Source organism: Mauremys reevesii, linkage group 1 (genome assembly GCF_016161935.1).
Source record: "Mauremys reevesii isolate NIE-2019 linkage group 1, ASM1616193v1, whole genome shotgun sequence".
Lineage (NCBI taxonomy): Eukaryota > Metazoa > Chordata > Testudines > Geoemydidae > Mauremys > Mauremys reevesii.
In genome coordinates, this window is record NC_052623.1 from 78,699,088 (window position 1) to 78,720,048 (window position 20,961).

The 20,961-nt window shown below is 38.3% G+C and overlaps 1 long non-coding RNA gene across 1 annotated transcript; it reads right to left on the reverse strand.

Annotated features, from left to right (window-relative positions):
- Positions 1-1,391: 1,391 nt before the first annotated feature.
- On the reverse strand, positions 1,392-20,117 carry LOC120407371. The gene is made up of 3 exons (XR_005599924.1): positions 20,090-20,117; positions 10,338-10,436; positions 1,392-1,408 (listed from the first exon to the last, which is right to left on the reverse strand). It is a non-coding gene; the product is annotated as an uncharacterized LOC120407371 (long non-coding RNA).
- Positions 20,118-20,961: the final 844 nt, after the last annotated feature.

The window sequence follows — 20,961 nt, forward strand, 5'->3', positions numbered from 1 at the left end:
GCAGGAACTCTTATCAAAGATCTTGCTGTGGGGATAGTGGCCACTTGGTGATTGGGGAAGAAGACAAGAAGCATCAGGCTTCCCCAACAATAAAGTAGGGGTAAGTAGTGTGTGTGGGGGGGGTGACTTCTTCTTGAAGACAAACATCTCAGGAGTGGGTCCACTTCCAATCATTTAAAATATATATTTTAGGGTTCAGGTCTTCCTAATTAATGCCCGCTTCCATTGTAGCCCAATGGCCTAGAGAGTATGGATTGCACGCATACATACACCATTCTTCTATCCAACCCGTGCTTTTTATAGGGGATCAAAAGAGAGGCATACATTGTCTGCTCTACTAAACATGTATTGGGTGGATTTGTACCATTTTTAAGATGGCCATGTCTAGCTATAATTTGAATTCATCTACTTCTGAAATAAGAATGCCTATATTTTTCCTTTCTTTGTGTTTATGATACTCCTTTTCCAAGTACTAGAAATGTGCAGTATCTGCTTCTGGTGGGTTAAAAACATACTAATTATCCACACAAATTCAAGTGTGTTTGCTAAGTGAATCAGTCACTCAACAACAATAATCCTGGGACTGTCACAAAGAAATAGTACAGTATGTTGGGAGAGAACATTTACAAATCAAACATCAGTTTGCCAGCTATTTGGCCAAATATTCTTCTGTTATTTTTAATCTAATTAATCTTACTGCTTTTGATTCAGCAGAATCAATTATTCCAGAGTGTTTAGAAAGATAATTGGAGAGTTTATGTATGGTTAGAAGCTTCTGACTAGTGCTTAGTGTCTATTTTATGTAAAGGCGTTTGCATATCTCTTTGTATGTGTATTTTATGTATTTGATATTTCTGAAATACAAATGATAAAAAATGGAATTAAATTGTAAAATATTCTCCAAGCCTGATTTCGTCTGGCATCTTAATGTAGGGATGTTTTATACTGTACCAAGTTGCTAATGCTTGCTCACTAACTCTCAATTGCATTATTGTGGTAAGCAGATTTCTGACAGCCATCTGCTTAGACCTTACTACTTTATCCTAATCAGCCCATTTGAAATTAAAATAATGATAAAAGCAAGGAAGTTAAGATGAGAATTGTTAAGCAGTTGAAGCTATAATTCTGTTGTTTGCTGTGTGAGTTGCTGCTGTGTTTGCTGATACTGCAGGAAGACATTATATTACAATGCAGAACTGCTGCAAAATGTGTTCATAGCTTGCTACATGAACAGGGAATTTACAGGGGCCTCTAATATATATTCCCTTGTAATTAGTACACAAGTATTTGCAATTCTTCATATCTCTTTAAAAATACTTACTGTAGAAACAGAGTATGTACTTACCTGTAGATAGAATAATGCATTTGGTGAAAAAATCTTCTATCAAATCCTGTGGAATTAAGTAAACTATGGGTTAAACATCTTTGAGCAATTGATCTCCCTAGACCCTGCCATGTTTTCGAAACTGTAACTTTTTGCAAACACAACACATGAAAAATAGTTAGTTTTTACTAAATGGAAATATGTAGAGATTAAATTGTCTCAGGCTGTCAGAGTGTAAGGATGTTGGATGGTTAGTGACCCGTAACTACAGTGCATTCTCATTTATGTGATTCTGTGAACTCTATCTCGTTATGGGTGACTGATTTTCATAATCACTGTGTGCTTAATTCTCTATGTGCATCAATGCCATGTGACCAGAAACAAGCATTCACAGGACAGAAGCAGGATGCATCCATTACTCCTACAAACATGTCTGAAATATACAATGGCTGTATTTAATGAAGGCAACACACATATGGAGTGGTCCCACTCAAAAATTTTGTTCCATTTGGAAAGATTCTATCAGCTGGAGAGCTGTTGACTCTACTGAAAATATAGAATACCAATAGAACGGATCTTTCTCAAACTACCAAAAACTTTCAGTGAACCCACTGCATGTAGAGAAGAGGTACTGAGATTAGACCTCTTTCCCTCTGTCTCTTTTATTTTCTTTCTGTCCCATCCTAAAGATTACCCAGTGCAATGTTTTTCAATCAAAAGGCAGCATGTGTATTTCTGAAAATAAAATAATCTCTTCCTGGAACACATTAATGCTTGAAGAGGCCCTCCATGCCTTCCTCCACAGCCTCTATTCAACATTTTATTTGTCCCTGCTGCAACTAATGAAATTATCTGGCATTCAATGGTTGCATAGAAAAAGGTGGTGTAATGAAAGCCAGCATATCCTGGCTGTAAGCAGTCAGGAATGCTGTTGATGGATACTGCTCTTACCACGCTAAAAAGCTGCTCAGAGTAAACACTTGAGTGGTGACAGGTTTGATGTTGAACAACTACATGGAACAGGGCTGGCCACAGATCCTTCATTACTTGAAAATACAGCAAAGGGTTTGCACCAACTGGTAATGCTGATATCCATCCATCATCTGTTCAACCCTAGCTTCACTTCAGCTGAATACTCCAGGCCCTGATGGGTGACTTTGACAAGTTCAAGGTCCTCCAAGCTGTTCTTTAGGGAACTCCCACACTCTAAACTGCAACTGTCACACCGTTGCTATCCCCTTTGCTGAGTAGCATGATGCGGTCTGGCATTCAAATCAAAACCTGCCTGACTTCACTCTACCACTGTGTCACTTAGGTTTAGTTTCGTTCGTTTGTGTACTCTTTCTAGACACCAGTCATGACTGCTACTTGGAGCAGCTAGTCTTGAAACCCACAAGGGGAGAAGAAGCAATTCCAGATCTAGTCCTAAGTGGCATGCAGGGTCCAGTCTATGAGGTGAATACAGCTGAACTGCTCCATAATAGCAACATAATGTAAATAAATTTTGCATCCTTGTAGGGGAAAAAACTACTAAAGAAACCTCTCACAGTAGCATTTAACTTCAGAAAGGGGAAACTGTAAAAAAGTGAGGAAGCTAGTTAGATGGAAATTAAAAGGAACAAGAGTGAAATGCTTGCAAGCTGCATGGAAACATTTTAAAAATACCATAATAGAGGGTCAAACAAAATGTATTCCACAAATTAAAGTAATTATACTTAAAAAAACCAGTAAAACATGAAAACAATGCCACCATGGCAAAACAGGAGAGTAAAAATGGCCGGTAAAAAAAGACATCCTTTAAACACTGGAAACCAAATCCTAGTGAGAAATAGAAAGGAGCATAAACTCTGGTAAATCAAGTATATTTAGGCTGACCAACAAAGCATTTGAAAAGCAACAACTTTTTAAAATACATCAGAAGTAGGAAGTCTGCCAAACAATCAGTGGGACTACCGGATGATTGATGTGCTAGGAACACTCAAGGAAGATAAGGTCATTGTGGAGGAGCTCAATGAATTCTTTGCATCAGTCTTCACTACAGAGGATGTGACAGAGATTACCACACTCGAGCTATTCTTTTTAGGTGATAAATCTGAGGAACTGTCCCAGATTGAGGTGTAAATAGAGGAGGTTTGGGAACAAAATGATAAACTAATACATCACCAGGACCAGATGGTGTTCACTCACTAAATCTACAGGAATTCAAATATGAAATTGCAGAACTTCTAACTGTGACATATCACTTAAATCAGCCTCTGTATCAGGGATTGCCGTACATCTCGCCAGGAGGCGGTACACTTCCCCTGGATTTCCCCAACACTGCCTCCCACCCCCTCACCCAGTTGTCAACGAGTTATATGAAGTGTGGCCAATTTAGTAATTGTTTGGAAATTTGAATTGAAATTGAAACATTAATACACACTTTAAAAGCATATACAGAATATGATAAAATACTTGTACCTGAGAAAGAATAATAGTTTTGAAAAGTATGAACAAAGATTAGCTTTTTCACACAGCTATTGTTTTTTTATGACAATGTTGAGGGTGGATTAAACAGTGGCATGACGAACAACAGTGCCCAGAGTGAGTGGCCAAAGTGAGTGACGAGTGGCTGAAGGAATGAGCAAAGTGCTTTTCCCCTCCCCATCAAGTGGGAGGTGAACTAATGAGAAAGCAGCTCTGAACTCTGGGTCTCCACTGACCAAGGACAACACTATGAGTGGGTTGCGGTGGAGGGAGGAGGGAGGGGCACGTTAAAGGAAACATTGTTTGTTGGACTATATTTTAGTGACTTTGCTCCAGAATACAGCACCAGAAAAATGTGGACTTCGCTCCAGAATGTGTCTGGTAAACTTATATAAATATACATTTCCTAGTAGGCCAAGATTTTTAAAATGCATTAGTTTCTAAGGTTATCTCACAGTGTCTCTGTCCTGGTGAGTTTCTGTACTAAACATTTTTATTATTATACTAAACTTAATTTTTACATAAAAATGGCCATACTGGGTCAAACCAATAGTCTGCCTAGCCCAGTATCCTGTCTTCCAACTGTGGCTAATGCCAGGTGCTTCAAAGGGAATGAACAGAAGAGGCAATCATTGAGTGATCCATCTTCTGTCACCCACTCCCAGCTTCTGGCGAACAGAGGGGTTGCATCCCTGCCCATCCTAGCTAATAGCCATTAAATCTTCCATTAGCTTAGCTAGTTCTGTTTTGACCCCGTTATACTTTTGGCCTTCACAACATCCCCTGTCAAAAAGTTGTGTGAAGAAGTACTTCTGTTTGTTTTAAACCTGCTTCCTATTAATTTCATTAGGTGACCCCTAGTTCTTGTGTTATGTGAAGGAATAAATAACACTTCCTTATACACTTTCTCCACACCAGTTAAGATTTTGTAGTCCTCTATCCTATCCCCTCTTAGTTGTCTCTTTTCCAAGCTGAAAAGTCCCAGTCTTTTTAATCTCTCTTTATATGGAATCTGTTCCATACCCCTAAACATTTCTGTTGCTCTTCTCTGTACCTTTTCCAATGCCAATATATCTTTTTTGCGATGGGGTGACTAGAACTGCACATAGTATGCCAGATGTGGGAGTGTATAGTAAAAGTACCATGGATTTATGTACCATAGAGCTTGGTTTGCCAGACCTATCAGCAAAGCCAATGCTGACAACCTACATGAAAAGGCTGCAAAACACCAAACCCATGAACTGCATCAACATGCAGAAAGCATTATAAGCCAGTCACTGTAGAAGCCCATTTTAGAAGTACTTAATGAGACTTTTGAGAATGATGGAGACACAAACACAGTTTACATGCACAAACATGGCTGTCACATCATACTTTCTATTTAAACAAGAGATATCACACACTACAAACTAGAGGCCAATGTTAAATCCATTGTTACTTGTTACTCCCGAAGCTGGACTCTGGTTCTGAACAAGACTGGAAATTGCTTACTATCATTTCTGCAAGAAGGTCAACTGACTGGTTAGAAGCATGTGGTTCAACAGTGAATGATTCAGCAGTTGAAAAAGTGAAGAACTCTCTCACCATATTAAAAAATGTGCATATATGGCTGATGAATGTGCATATATGGCTGATGAATGCACTGAGGCAAATGGGCATCAAGTATTAGGTCATTGTGGTTATCTTCAAGTAAGTGGTAGGCCAGTAGATGCATTTCTAGATGTTCAAGTTATAGAAGACACATTGGCTGCATCTGTGGCAACCCACAGCTTAGAAGCTGTGCTTGTAAATTGAACCCCAAACAGCTGGCTGCTTGTGCATTTGATGGAGCTGCAAACTTCTCTGGAAGACATAGTGGAGTACAAGTTTGCTCAGAGAAAAATGTAACCCTAATCTCTCCTGCACACACTGCAGAGACCATCTATTCCAACTAGCACTAGTACGAGCTGCAGAAACTTCAAAAGACTTTTAAAAAGCCATACATGTAATGTCTTCATTATACTCTCTCTCTCTCTTTTTTTTTCTTTTTTCAGCAAGAGTCCAAAAGGACTGAATGTCTTGGGAAAAATAGAAGATACACTAGGACTGAAGTTCAAATTAGTCCAACCTGAGAAAACCCACTGGCTTTCTCATGAGCGATCCTTGGCTGTTATCTTAAAATTACTGCAACTGTTATTACTGGCTTTGGAAACTATCTATAGAGATGGGAAGGCTCTAAGTAATGAGACTGGTGGACTGCTTTTGCTACTAAGTTCACAGATGACTATTACCATTCTCTCTCTTGTAAGTCTACTGATGAAACCACTTGGGTCATTAAACAAGCAGACATCTCCTACAACAGTAGTAGATCTTTGTCCAGCAATTGAAGCTACTCTTGAATCAATTAGAGAGAGATCCTTTCAAAACATACTGGAAGAAGCAAAGACTTCAGTCCAGAAGTTGACTAATGAAGGCATTACACTGAATCCTTAACTGAAGAAGACAAGAAATATTTGTTAAGCCAGCTGAAAAAATACACAGACTTGATTCTTACAAATCTGCAAGAGTGACTTCTGGAATCTACTCAACTTCTAGGTTTACCAATGCCTGTCTTATAAAACACTGACCATTGAGTGGACTGAGGCACTGCCAGCTATGGGGTTGTCATGTGATCTGGACAGACTAGGGAACTTGAACAAAGAGTGGAATGTCATACAATGAACAAACAAAGATTTGAATTCAACTTTTTCTTTATCATCATTAGTGGTTTGACCCAAATTTTGTTCTGTTTCCTGGGATGAAAGAAGTAGGAACATATTTCTTGCTACTCCCAGGCACAACAGCTACAGTTGAGTGTTCTTTTTCCTCATCAAATATAATTTTGTGTTCTGAAAGAAGTCACCTTATGCCTGATTGTGAGCATATCATGAAGGACTGGAAGTACTAGACACATGAGATGCCACCAAAGATGAATGTACTGCATTTGAGAAGTACATTAACACAGTTATGAACAATTACAGCAAGAAAACAAGAAGGATGTAGATATAGTGCTTCATAGTAGCCTTGGGTAGCCAATTTTAATTTGTGTGATGATTTTAAAACATGAGTTAAAGCCAATAAAATGGTTGTGACAGATTTTTCAGTTTCTACTGTGGTGCCATATAGCCCACCTTCATCCTCACAGTGTCACCCCTCATTGGCCCTCACCTTCCCCCTCCCCCCCAGTAAATTAGAACACCCCTCTAATTTCAATTCCTGGGGAAAATACTGTTCTGTACCAAATGATGGGAGGGTAACTAATGTAAGGCTGATGTTTAATAAAAGGCTCCAGACACTATCCTGGCAATTACAGGTGAGTAAACTGAAGTTCAATACCAAGGAAATTAGTTGAAACTATAGTAAAGAACAAATTTTTCCGACACATAAATGAACATGATATGCTGGAAGTCAACATGGCTTTTGTAAAGGGAAATCATGTCTCACCAATCTATAAGAATTCTTTGAGGGTGTCAAGAAACATGTGAACAAGGGTGATCCAGTGGACAGAGTGTACTTGGACATGCAGAAAGCCTTTGACAAGGTCCCTCACCAAGGGCTCTTAAGCAAACTAAGTAGTAATGAGATAAGAAGGAAAGTTCTTTCATGGATCAGCAACTGGTTAAAAGATAGAAAACAAATGATAGAAATAAATGGTTAATTTTCACAGTGGAGAGAGGGAAATAGCTGTTCAACATGTTCATACATTATCTGGAAAAAGAGATAAACAGTGAGGTGGCAAAGTTTGGAGATGATACAAAATTACTCAAAATAGTTAAGTCCAAAGCTGACTGTAAAGAATTACAAGGGGATCTCACCAAACTGGGTGACTGGGCCATAAAATGGCAGATGAAATTCAGTGTTGATATATGCAAAGAAATAAACTTGGAAAACATAATCCCAATTATATATACAAAATGATGAGTCTAAAGTAGCTTTTACCACTTGAGAAAGATTTTGGAGTCATCATGGAAAGTTCTCTGAAAACATCTGGTCAGTGTGCAGTGGCAGTCAAAAAAGCTAACAAAGAAACAGAAAATATCACAATGCTACTATATAAATCCATGATATGTCCACATCTTGAATACTGCATACAGTCCTGGTCTCCATCTAAAAAAATATCTATTAGAATTGGAAAAACTACAGAAAAGGACAAAACATGATAAAACAGCTTCAGTGTGAGGAGAGGTTAAAAAGATCGGGACTGTTCATCTTACAAAAGAGATGACTCGAAGGGGATATTATAGAGGTCTATAAAATCATGAATTGTGTGGAGGAAGTGAATAATAAACTTTTTTTTATCTTTTCACATATCTCAAGAATCAGGGATCACCCAAAGAAATTAATAGGCAGCAGGTTTAAAACAAACATACGGAAATACTTCTTCACACAATACACAGTCAACCTGTGGAACTCGTTTTCAGAGCATGTTGTAAAGGCCAAAAGTATACCTGGGTTCAAAAAAGAACTAGATAAGTTCATAGGATAGGTCCATCAATGGCTATTAGTCAAGATGGTGAGGGATGCAACTCCATGAACTGAGGTGTCTCTAAACCTCTGACTGCCAGAAGCTGGGACTGGATGACAGGGGATGGATCACTCAATAATTACCCTGTTCTGTTCATTCCCTCTGAAGCATCTGGCAGTGGATCAGCTTCAACAAGAGATGGAGAAAAATACACCCTAAAATACCCTATAGCCCAGTTGTTAGGGCAGATACTTGGGTTCAAGGCCCTGCCAAACATCAGGCAGAGTGGGGGATTTAAACCTAGGTGTCCTACTTTCTGGGTAAGTGCTCTAACTGCTGGACTATTAAGTAAAATGGGGGTGGGGATGATTCCTCCTCAGATTTTTTTTCCCTCTGAGAAAGGGCTTAGGAGGAGGGGAGGGAGCTGCCTCCTGTTAGACTGCCTTTGAGGTTCGATTCTTAGGTTCCTCAGCATTTCCATTGGATAGCTTACTCAGCAACCTGCTTAGTATTCAGGTTTTTGTAACTCCCAGTCTCAGGTGCCCTGTCTCCCCATCGACACTAGAGGGAGCCTGGGTGCCTAGCTCACTGTTCATTCCACTAACCTCAGGCCACCTCAAAGTGAGACACTGCAACACTGAGTCCCTTTTGTAGATGTAATGCTTAGCAGCTTCTGAAACTTTTACCCCGGTCTGTAAATATGAAGTTTTTTTCCATTTACCACAATTACATCAGTGAATTTTTAAGTACTATAGGAGATCTGCCACAGTCTGCTCCAGCATGAGGCACTAATGGCCAATTTGTTAGGCTGGCCAGTAAAACAAGAAAACTTACCATAAGCCTCTTGATATAGTAGAGTGGTTACTCCATTCCCATGACATTCCAGCTAGCCATTTTGGAGCAATTTATGCAGTGGATTCGAAGGCAAGTTTAAAACCCTTTCCAGTTCATAATCAACTGAAATAAAATGGACTTACTGCTGATTTGCAGCAGTTCAGAATATGTTAATTTAGGTTCTTACTCCACTGAAACGCAGCTGTGATTGCTACCTCGTGAGCACTGATAATGTGTCCTCCCAGAGCCATGTAAAAAACTCATATAGAAAGCAAAAACAGCCAAATATGCATATTTTGTATTTTGCTATGATATGCTGTGCATCGTGCTGTTATATTCTGCAACTCAGCAAGAAAAGGTATCACATTCTAGGAAGGAAAAATGAAAAAAAAAATCTATAAAGTAGTGTTCAAGCACTGGAGACACAAAGAGAATTTTGTTATAATCAATATATGTTAGTGTGAGGAGCAAAGCTGGAAGAGAAAGAAGCAGGAAGCTAACACAGGATTTTGGTTAATATCTAGGCAGCCCCAGAATAGGTTTTATACTAATTTGCAAGCTATGCTAGAAATGTCTGTACATTTAGATGTCTCATGAATGTATAATACTTAAAAGCTCAATCAAGTGTTCTCTTTCTGTCTTGTTTTAAATTATTTGTGGTTGAAGTTGTCATAAGCCTTTAAAGAGAAGGAAGAAATTTGTGGAAGGAGGGAGATACAAGGTTACCACTCAAATGTCAGAAAATACTACATAATTCTTAATATTAAATAGTTTACCATAATCAAATAACAAAATCAAATAAATAAATACACAAAATAAAAAGAAGCTCTGGTATGAGAAAATTATACTAAAAGGCAATTCTCTATTAAAAATACCAGTCATTTGTACAATGATTAGACTGATGTTACCCCACTGAAAACACCCTCGACTACCCTTAATTATTTACTAACTTAGTTATTACTAGTTACTTACTAGGCACCATAGATGTGAGCAGCAATATACAAAACAAATTAAGATAGAATCCTAGCTTTATCTCTTCGGAGTTCATACTATAAGGCTCTGCTCCTATTGAAGTCACAGGCAAAAGTCCCATTTTTTCTGCTGTGAGAGAAGAATCAAACCCTAAATTCAGAGCAGAGTAAGTAAGTGTGAGTAGAATTTGCCCATTGTTTTAACCCACTTTTGATCAAAACAATGTCAAGAGTTAACACTGTATATGTTAAAACTTACTTGATCTCAAAGAATTAGTAGGGAAAACAGTATCTTGGCCACTTCTCTTTATTGGAGACAGGCCATGTGCCCAAAATGTCAATCTTCATCCTAATACTCCTAGAATAAAATATAAGTTTTATTCTATACAGTAGAGCTTCTTGAAGTTACTTTGAAGAGGATTCATTTAAATGTGGTGTGTCTAAGGCTCTTTTTCTAGCATGGAGCCATAGTCTATCCTCGTTCTTTGAGCACTACTCCCTTTGATGTTAGTTATCAGTGTTTGTGGCTTACAAAAGTCCTGGGCATGTCAAAGCAAGTGAAAGGGTCAGAATATAGATAAGGGAAATTATTGTGTTAACAAAAATAAATCACATTAGTATTTAGGCTGACATTGCATGCTTTAGTCCCCCACCACAGACACATTCAAGTGCATTCCATCCACAGAAGGCCACATAAAAGCTAGTTGTGGTCTCACCCTAAGTAATTGACAAGACAAAGAATAATGAGACAAATCATAGTTATTTTTCAGGCTATTCAGATCTATGGTAGAATCCCACAGGAGCAGTTCATAAATTTAATAAACTTTATGACGTATGGTTGAAAGACTGAAATTATTTTTCCCTCAATAAGTCCAGTGTTCTTTATCATATGTGATATGTGATTTCCAGGTGACAGTTCATGGCTGGCAAACTGATTCGTCATCATTTCTACTACTGTATGTGTTAATGGATTTGAGATAATTGAACATCTTTTACTATGAAATATAATGATAGGTTTAATAGAAGAGAAAATAATGCTGGTGACATGTTCTTAACACTAAAATTGGGCAGAAAATGGTTTTCCCATCCCACAAGAATGTTTTGAAGTTCCAGGGAAAATTCCTGAAATTAGTTCAAAAAATCAAAATCTCAAAAATTTTAATGTAAAAAAAAATTAGATCAGGTCATTCAAACATTTCATTAATTTCAGAATGCTTCATTTCAATTTTGACTTTTTTTTTTACATTTTTAACTAAAATTTAACTGAGATTTTTAAACCAAAAACAAACAAACAAACAAACAAACAAAACATTTTGAGTAAATCTGCCATTTTTTTTTCAGTTCAGCCAGCAAAGTAAAAACCCACTTATTTGCAATCTCTCACAAACAGTAAGCAAAATAATTGGTGAGCACGTTGGTGAGGTCTAAAGAGAATTTTGCTTCAAGTGTATTCATGGCCCTTTTTATTCACTTTTTCCATATTCATGTAAACATTTGCTTGTGTGAGTGTTCACAGAGTGCAAATTATGGCCCATGTCCAAGATTTACAGAATCACAAAGGATAACATTTTAAAAACCGCCTGAATGGCTTGACTTAAATGTCATTTTCACTAGATGTTTTAAAGTTATTTGATTTCAATAGGAATTAGGGACCCAGTGGTATTTTCAAGACATTTATGCACCTATCTGGCTCTTTAGGGGACAAATGCCTTTTAAAAATCTAGTCTTTAGGAAGTAGAGCCAGCCCACAAAAATACTTAGGCTCCACACTGCTCAGAGTTGCAATACCTAATGCCTAAAGCCACCCCAGCACTTCAGGAATTTTCAGCCCCGCATTAGGTGCCCAGGTTCACCATATAATGCATGGGGAGACTTGGGAACCTAAGGAAAAAATGTTCAGAAGCTCTCAAGCTGAATCACATATATATTAAGTCAGGTAGAATCAGTCTTTAAAGTGGTTAGGGCACTCACCTGGAATGTGGCAGAATCAGGTTTAAGTCCCTGTTCCAATAAATAATTATGTATACAATGCAGAAAAGATCTAAGATAAAAAGCTTGAGAGACTCACTCCAGAACAGCCTAGTAATCGCTCTCTGGCACAGGGGTTCAAGCCTCCGCTTTAAATCTGGCAGAGTAGGGATTTGAATGTGGGTCTCCCACATTAGTGCTCCAGCCAATGTGCTATTGCTGTACTATGGGGACAGGCTCTTGCTCTCTCTCCTTCTACTCACACTGTGCTATTGACTGATCGGGGTTGGGGTCTTTCTCCCTGATTTTTCATGAGAAAGGCATGTCCTAACTTAGGCACATAACTCCAAGAGAAGGGCATACATCTGTGGATCCTAAGTGGAGGGATGCAGCTTCTTCTAACCCAAGGGTAGGCAATCTATGGCACGGGTGCCGAAGGCGGCACGCAAGCTGATTTTCAGTGGCACTCACACTGCCTGGGTCCTGGCCACTGGTCCAGGGGGCTCTGCATTTTATTTAATTTTAAATGAAGCTTCTTAAACATTGTAAAAACCTTATTTACTTTACATACGACAATAGTTTAGTTATATATTATAGACTTATAGAAAGAGACCTTCTAAGAACTTTAAAATGTATTATTGGCACGTGAAACCTTAAATTAGACTGAATGAATGAAGACTCGGCACACCACTTCTGAAAGGTTGCTGACCCCTGTTCTAACCCATCAGTCAGGAGCCTAAGGCCCAGATCAATGGGAATTAGGCACCTAAATACCTTTGAGGATCTGGGCCTAAGCCTGATTTCTTTAAGCTGAATTTCCAATTGGTTAATTTAGGCAACTCCTTGTTCAGATTACTGGTTTCTGAGAATCTATTCCTTAGGCACCTACACCTCCCCATGCATCATATGAGGAACCTGGGCACATAAGTCAGGACTGAGAATTCCACTAGGCACGTAGGAACTAGGTGGTGTAATGCCTTGGAAATCTGCCTCTAAGTGCCTCACTTTTGAAAATGGGAGGTAGGTTCCCAAATCACACTGGTGCTTTTGAAAATGCTACCAAAAATAATTTTACTTTCTTCAGAATGAAAATAATTGATAAATATTAAGGAAGTCAACCAGGCAATGAACAGAGACAGTCCCGTGTTAACAGAAAACCTCACATCAAAGAGTTAACAAGAAATTCACAAGCTGACATTTGTTCACATTAGGCATTCAAACAACTTTAAATACTGAACAAATCTGTAAAACTCACACTCTGGGACGACCAATTTGTGTACATCAAAATTGGGTGAATTTGCCAAACTCATTGTATGTTATTAATGATTAACTTCTGCCTCATTTAGAAGGTAATACTGACTTTGAACTGTAGCATTAAACAGAAGTTAGTGATTGAAACAAGTATTATTGTAACCAATTCACTAAAAAGGCCAAAGTCGGTGGCTAAACTGACCTCTCGCACACCCAACCAAATTCTGCAGGTAATCAAATTAACTTTGCACACATTTTGAAAATCATCTGTGTGTGTGCCAGTTATAGCATATTATACAGAAATGGAATTTCTCTAGCCAATCAGAACAAAGAGAAGATGTACAGCGATTGATGCATAACCATATATTTTTCCCTTAGCTAGGCAATTCTCTGCACACTGGTTGGTTGTGGTTATCTGATTTGCATAATCACTGTACAGTTATTTCTCAATAGTTCAAGCTGTTCAAGCTGTTTACCAGCAACAAAGATGCAGTTTCAGCTTCTCATTCTCTTGAACGATAGTCAGATTCTAAAACTTAAAAAATAAAATAAAATTAAAAGGGAGCTAGCGCCTGAAAAATAGCTAAATCCCTGGACTTAAACCCATCCCCACAAACATAAAAACACCTCCCACCCATCTTCTTGCCCATACATAATGACAAGGCTCTTGTCCCCACAATAGCCATCATATTTCTGTTTCCACTTCTGTTTGCACATTCGGAGAATCCCAACCCCTCCCTCTCAGTTCAGTTTTGAGAGATAATACAAACAACTCAATTATTCTGGAGAGCAGAGAAGGGCCTTGCTGATGGATGGGGAGATGGAAAGTGGAACTGAGAAGGGGGTGGGGAAAATGAATGAGATGAGGATTCAGAAACACTCAAATGATAGAAGTAGGTGGGCAGCAAGGGCCAGAAAGCTACCTCGTCATTCTGATGCATTTGGATACAATAATAAAATGTTTATCCACTACCATCAATTAAGCTCTGAGTTAATCTTAATCCTTTAGGTTAATTTAGCTACTTTCAGATGTCTCCAACTCCACTGCTAGGTAGGGGCTAAAGTATTTTAGTGAGCCATTGTTTTCCTGTGTAATTCTATACTTCTGATTGATCTCTCCCCTCCATTTTGGAAGTGTAGGCCTAGATTTTGACTGCCCCTGTATGGGTGCACAACAGAGATGGAGCAGGCCCAAGGTGTCAATTTCCCCCACTTGCAGACCAGTGCAGGAGCCAGCTAGAATGCTAGTGCTTGCAATAGCAAACACAAGCCAGGAATGTGCTACACCCTAAAGATAAAGCCGGATGGTGTGAGGGTGAGGCCTCACCAATGCACTGCTTTAGTTTTCAGAAGCCAATCCTTGTGGGAAGCACCCAAATCACGTGTAATGAGAAAACATAAGAACCCTTACTGTGCAAATTCCTCATCAGCACCATTGGAGGCATTATGCTTGCCTTAACAATCCATATGCAAAATTTCTCTGTCATTGATGCTCAGGGTCTGCATATCTACATTTTCCTAGCCTTAGCATTTTTGTGGCTGCAAACCGTAGAACAGACCCCTTAATGGTAACTAAGTATAATACTTCCATTTTGTGATTGGTTATTATCTCTTGGAAGTCACTCTGATGATTGATTCCATTTTGAAAATTTAAAGACAGCTAGCTGATCATGTAAACACTTTTAAGATTTCTCAACTACACTGTGTTTCTGTTGATCCTGTATCCTTTCCCCCTTTACCCAAATATGAAGAGAACTACATTTCTCATGAGAACTGTTTCCTAGAAGATCCAGACATATGGCTAAATCCCATAAAATTGACAGTCCATAAAGTCAATAGAAGTGGTGTTTTTGCAAACACCATTTATTTTGCAAACCAGAGTGGATGTTCATCTTTAAAAAAAAAAACAAAGAAACAAACAAACTCACATTTGCAAGCACAGACATTGTTCTGGTACTTGCCTTGCCATTGCCTCTCAATAGAATATTAACTCTTCCTTCTTTGATGCAGCAGGTACTTACTGTCATGTTGACTTTATAAAAATGTTGGCTTTCCTACATTTGCTTTTCAGCTTTTCAACAATACATAATGTCTATTGACTTTTAAAATTAATTTATTCTTTTGATCTACAAAATAATACTTTGTGGAATACTTTAGAGGGGATATGGAACATATTTTCAGATACACTGCTGAGTAGCTCTTTTTCTCTCATTTTTCTTTGCCCTGTCAATTACTTAATTAACATCTTTGTCCTGTACCACAATTTTAGTGCCTTTAATCTTTCTTCTTTCTATTTTAGAAACTATGTGCAGCAGATGTATTGTATGTGAGTTTTATTCTGTTTAATCACAAAATCGTTCATGAAAAATTAATTCAAAATGATTTGGAGGGATACACAGTCATATATATATTGTATTCTGTGTTGTTTTGTATGGAAGCATAAAATTCCTTATGTGTTTCTACCTTTAATATTACAGGATGCCAGCAGCCATCTAAAATCTGTGTTCTCTTTAGAAAAAAAGAGAATATCGAAAATGTCTGTTGCTCACCTGCAGCATGTAACTATTCACAGATTTACAGGATATTCAGCCTAAATTTCCCCACTCTTTTTTCATCCCAGTACTCCTATAATAGCCCAATGCATTTTCCATCTCTAATATCTAAGATTCTATTTGTTATTATTAAATATTTATACTTCAGTAGCCCACAGAGAACCTGATCAGGATTGAAGTTCCATTGTGCTTGGCTCTGTACAACCGCATACAAAGGCAAACTCCTGCCTCTCAAAACCTTACAAACCAGGATTCTATGCTATTTATGATATCAAAACCTTTCTTCATTTCTCTGCTTGTCTTAAGAACAGAGGTCAGGAGGGACATCGAAAAGTGGGTAAACATAGCTGACACAAATGAACACTCATAGAAACAAATAAGGGCCATACTCTATCAGTCAATATAGGGTGAGCAAATCTTACACTGTACTTTGATAAGTTTCCATGCATTGTAGTTTCTGATTGTTTGCTCCTTCAGAGAGGACATTTTTTCCCCCTGGCTTCCTCATCTTATGCACTTTTTAGCAGTTTTGTATATTCTATTATTTCTTCCTTAATATTGGCTCTTGTTTAATTCACACATTTGATTTGTTTATGGCTCTCTAACTCATAATCATGTTTTTCTCTTCAAGATCCATGCTAATTATTTCCTCTCATAAGTTTCTGCTATTCTATTTTAATGTTCCAACTAGTTTGTGACTTTTAAATTCTTATGGTCACTTCTAATATTTACACTGTGGAAGTTAGACATGTACTATAAGATATGAATTTTGTATTTCTTATATTCTCCATGAAGATTTGAGAGCTTCTTCTTGTCCAATTCCTTTATATTTTGTAATGAAGAACATACTCTTTGTTTTTAACAAATTCCAGAAACTTCCCTTTTTTATCACACTACTCTGTAATTAACTATTCCATCAATGTTTTGTTCTTCTACTGTTTCTTGACCACACATAAACTGTATTCTTCTTTTGTTTGTAAATCAATCTAGACTTCATGCAGAATGCTGCTTTCTTTATTAAGTAAATAGCAGTTGAGGAATAAACTTAGAGGATCGATTTGTTTTGGTTTTATAAAATCATCTGGGTTAAATTAAGCAATTATTTACTGTGTTGCTTTGAAACACATGACATATCTTGCCAGTGACTTGCACCATTTTTGCTCCTATGTTTAGATAGCCTATGCTTATATTAGGGGCTAGATTCACAGTGGAACTTAGGTGTGGGGGCACCTTATATTTAGGTACTTAGAAAACTCACTGGGATTCATAAAGCCTGAGTAAAGTGTGTAGGCTCCCTATACAAAGAATGGGGAGAGATAGGTGCCTCAGAATGGATTCACAAAAGCCAGCATGGTAGGTGGCCATCCATCTAAACTAGCCAACTGGAGGTGCCAAATCAAGGAGTATGTCGTGAATCCTGCTCCTCTCTGAGAATTCCTTGCCTAAATCCAGGGTGATCTTATTCTTGCAAAGAATCTATTCTAATCAATTTGAGATTATTCACTGCAAACCCTCTCTTGGTTTAGGCACCAATGCCATTTTTGCAGGAAGCCAGAGGTGAGGAAGAGTTGCTGCTCCTTTGTAACTTTTAGCCCAGTGGCTAGGGTGTGCACCTGTGATGTGGGAAAATCCCCTGTTCAGTTCCCCTCTCTCTGAGGGGGGAAAGGGATTGGAATTGGGATCTGCCATGTCTCAGGTGAGTGCCCTAACTACTGAGCTCTAGGATATTCCAAGCTGCAGAGCTCTCAGTCTCTCCTGTTAAAGCTACTTCACTATGGATCACTAATTAAAAAGCATTGGGCCAGAGAGTAAAAGGGAGTATGAGAATGACTCCATAGCCTGGTGGTTCAAGCCCACACCTAGGAGATCAAACATCTAGTCCTTCTACACCCATGGCTTTTAAAACTATTTATCCAAAGTGGAACAGCTTCAGTAGGATAGACTGAGGAGCCCACGCATCTTCTCCTGAAGGGGAGAGGGCCTCCCACATCCAAAGTGAGTACCCTAACCAGTGGATTAAAAGTTATAAAGAGGTCCTCCTTCTCCCCGCAGTCATTTTGTATGGGTTCACCTATGGGGGCCTGATCCAGTAGGTGACTGCAGAGCATATTTACTGTATTGAGCCCTGCTGGCAAATTAGGTATCCTACCTTTCCTCTGTTTGTGAATTACACTGGCGCTTAGGCAGGAGATAGGCATCCAGTTGTCTAGAGTGACACAGCAGTATGCATGTGCAGAAGCAGAAAGAGGGGCACCTAGAGAACTTTTACTGCAAAAATTAAAGTAATAGCTAGTTTAGGCACCTACAGTGTTCAGCAGTCACAAAATGTGAGAGAGGGAATTGTGAATACCAGTTGGCCTTAATGGTAGGATTTAGGCATCTTAAGTTGTAGTTAGACATGTAAGTCATAGACTCATAGAATATTAGGGTTGGAAGAGACCTCAGAAGCTCAATCCCCTGATCAAAGCAGGACCAACACCAACTAAATCATCCCAGCCAGGGCTTTGTCAAGCCAGACCTTAAAAACCTCTAAGGATGGAGATTCCACCACTTCCATAGGTAACCCATTCCAGTGCTTCATGACCCTCCTACTGAAATAGCTTTTCCTAATATCCAACTTAGACCTCCCCCACTGCAACGTGAGACCATTGCTTCTTGTTCTGTCATCTGCCACCACTGAGAACAGCCTAGCTCCATTCTCTTTGGAACCCCCTTTCAGGTAGTTGAAGGCTGCTATTAAATCCCTCCCCCCACTCTTCTCTTCTGCAGACTAAATAACGCCAGTTCCCTCAGCCTCTCCTCATAAGTCATGTGCTCCAGCCCCCTAATAATTTTCATTGCTCTCTGCTGGACACTCTCCAATTTGCCCACATCCCTTCTGTAGTGGGGGGATCAAAACTGGATGCAAAGCTCCAGGTGTGGCCTCACCAGTGACAAATAGAGGGGAATAATCACTTCCCTCAATCTGCTGGCAATGCTCCTACTAATACAGCCCTATATGCCATTGGCCTTCTTGGCAACAAGAGCACACTGCTGACTCATATCCAGCTTCTTGTCCACTGTAATCCCCAGGTCCTTTTCTGCAGAAAAAGTATTTTTTGTGAATCTAACTCTAAGCAACTTTATACATATGATCTTTATTTTTTCTAGTTAATTAATCTCTCCACTTGATGCTCTTTATTTCTTTCTGTAGTTTACTTGTTATTATTTATTATTATTAATGTAACCCTTCTGCTAGGTGTTGTCAGCACAGCAGCGAAAAGGGCCATGTTCAATTTTCTAGGGGTTCCTTCTGAAATTAAACACCGTCTCAAGCTTGAACACCAGAAACCTGCAGAAGTATATATACCTCTGACACCCTTGGAGGCAATACTTCCCCACCTGATAGAACTGAGTCCAGGAATTTAAAACAAAGAGAACTATATTTGGGGCATGAGGGGGTATCATAATATGGATAAATGAGCCAGATTTCAGGTTTTTCAGGTTTTTGATCCAGGTCTGCTAAAATGCATTTTTAAGTTCCTCCTCCCCAACCAAAAAACCCCACCATTTTGAGTTCAATCATGTACAGCAAGCCAAAGAAAGCTAGGATCTTTAAAAATGTTTGTTAAAAGTAAAAGTAAATATTCATTTTTTCACATCCAGTTACTCTTTTAAGCAGAGATAGTAGCAAACTGCATTGTTTGGTCCAGTTTCTCATTAAGCTTTCTCAGCCCCAAGAAGAAAGACCAATGCAAAAGGCAACTAATCTGTACAAGACATAAAAATAAAACACATCTCCCCTTAAAAAAATTTCAATGGAATCAAAATACCCACATTAAGCATTATTCTTCACACTATTCAGGCTTTGCAAGCACATTGTTACAAAACTAGGTCATGTTGCTTAAAAAGTAAAATTGTATATTGCAACTGGAAGAGATGTAGAAAATTATAGCCAGAAAATATATCAGTTAGCTATGAAAAAGTAGGACAATTATACTTAGTTTCTAGTCCTGACTAAAATGCTTATAAACCATACAAGTCAAGAATTACCTATTAGCCAGATACAAATCTTTGGAGCACATCCCTATCTCAAGCATCTGCAGAATCAAGAATTTGAAAGCTGCTAAAAATTAGTATCTGGCTTTGCTGGATATAAAAGAACAATTCCTCTCAAACCTCTCTGCCTTTTTTACAGAACTCTAAAGTGCTTATTTACTCACAGATCCGGAAGAGTCTATTATCAACAAAAGAAAATTACCCTCATGAAGAAAGGCACTACCAAATGCTCTGAGCACTGATGGTGTTTCTAAATCTGCAGTTTGCACGTTGTGAGCATTGTTCTTAGGATCTAAATTCTGTTTCCCAATATTCCAAACAGATATTTTCCCATAATGTTTTCAAAATTACTCAGTTGCATATGTTCTCACTAACCAACATTTCAAGCAGTTTGAATAGAGCACAGTTCAAAGTAATTTACATTCACTTTCTCCCCTCAGCCCAATACAACACAATTTCATAACCTGATTCATAATATTTTGTTGTAACTTTCCTATGAATCATTTCTAAATTATAGGTCACTGGTACAAATTTCAGTAGCAAGACAAACCTCTTATTGAAGGCTTGTCAGCCAAAATCTCTATATACACTTAAAGAGTGAGGATAAATAAGAAATAGGGTCCCTGGTGTAACTCAATGGATTCATAAATTTGGCCCACTATGCATTTTACAGTATGTATAACTGGCAATTCAATATTTTAATGTATTCCACACAATTTCATTTTTAGTGGGAAGGGGAATGAGGTGGGGATTAATTATATTTGTTTCTCTCAGTTTTCACATTAGCACCCATCAGCATAGTAGCTGAGTGTCTGTTCTAATTGTTTGCTTGTAATTTCTATTCTTGAGGTGGTGGAACACATCAAAAAGTCACTGACTGAGAAATAAATCATTGCATGACAAAATCAGAGGGATAAAAGAAATCTGACAGATATAGAGATAATAGAAAAAAGGAAATGACATTAGCATATACAACACAAATATTAGTCAAATCTATTGTTTTCTTTTAAGATAGCACAACAATTTCTTAAATTAAAAACTGACATTTAAGGAAGTATTGTACTTAAATAAAAC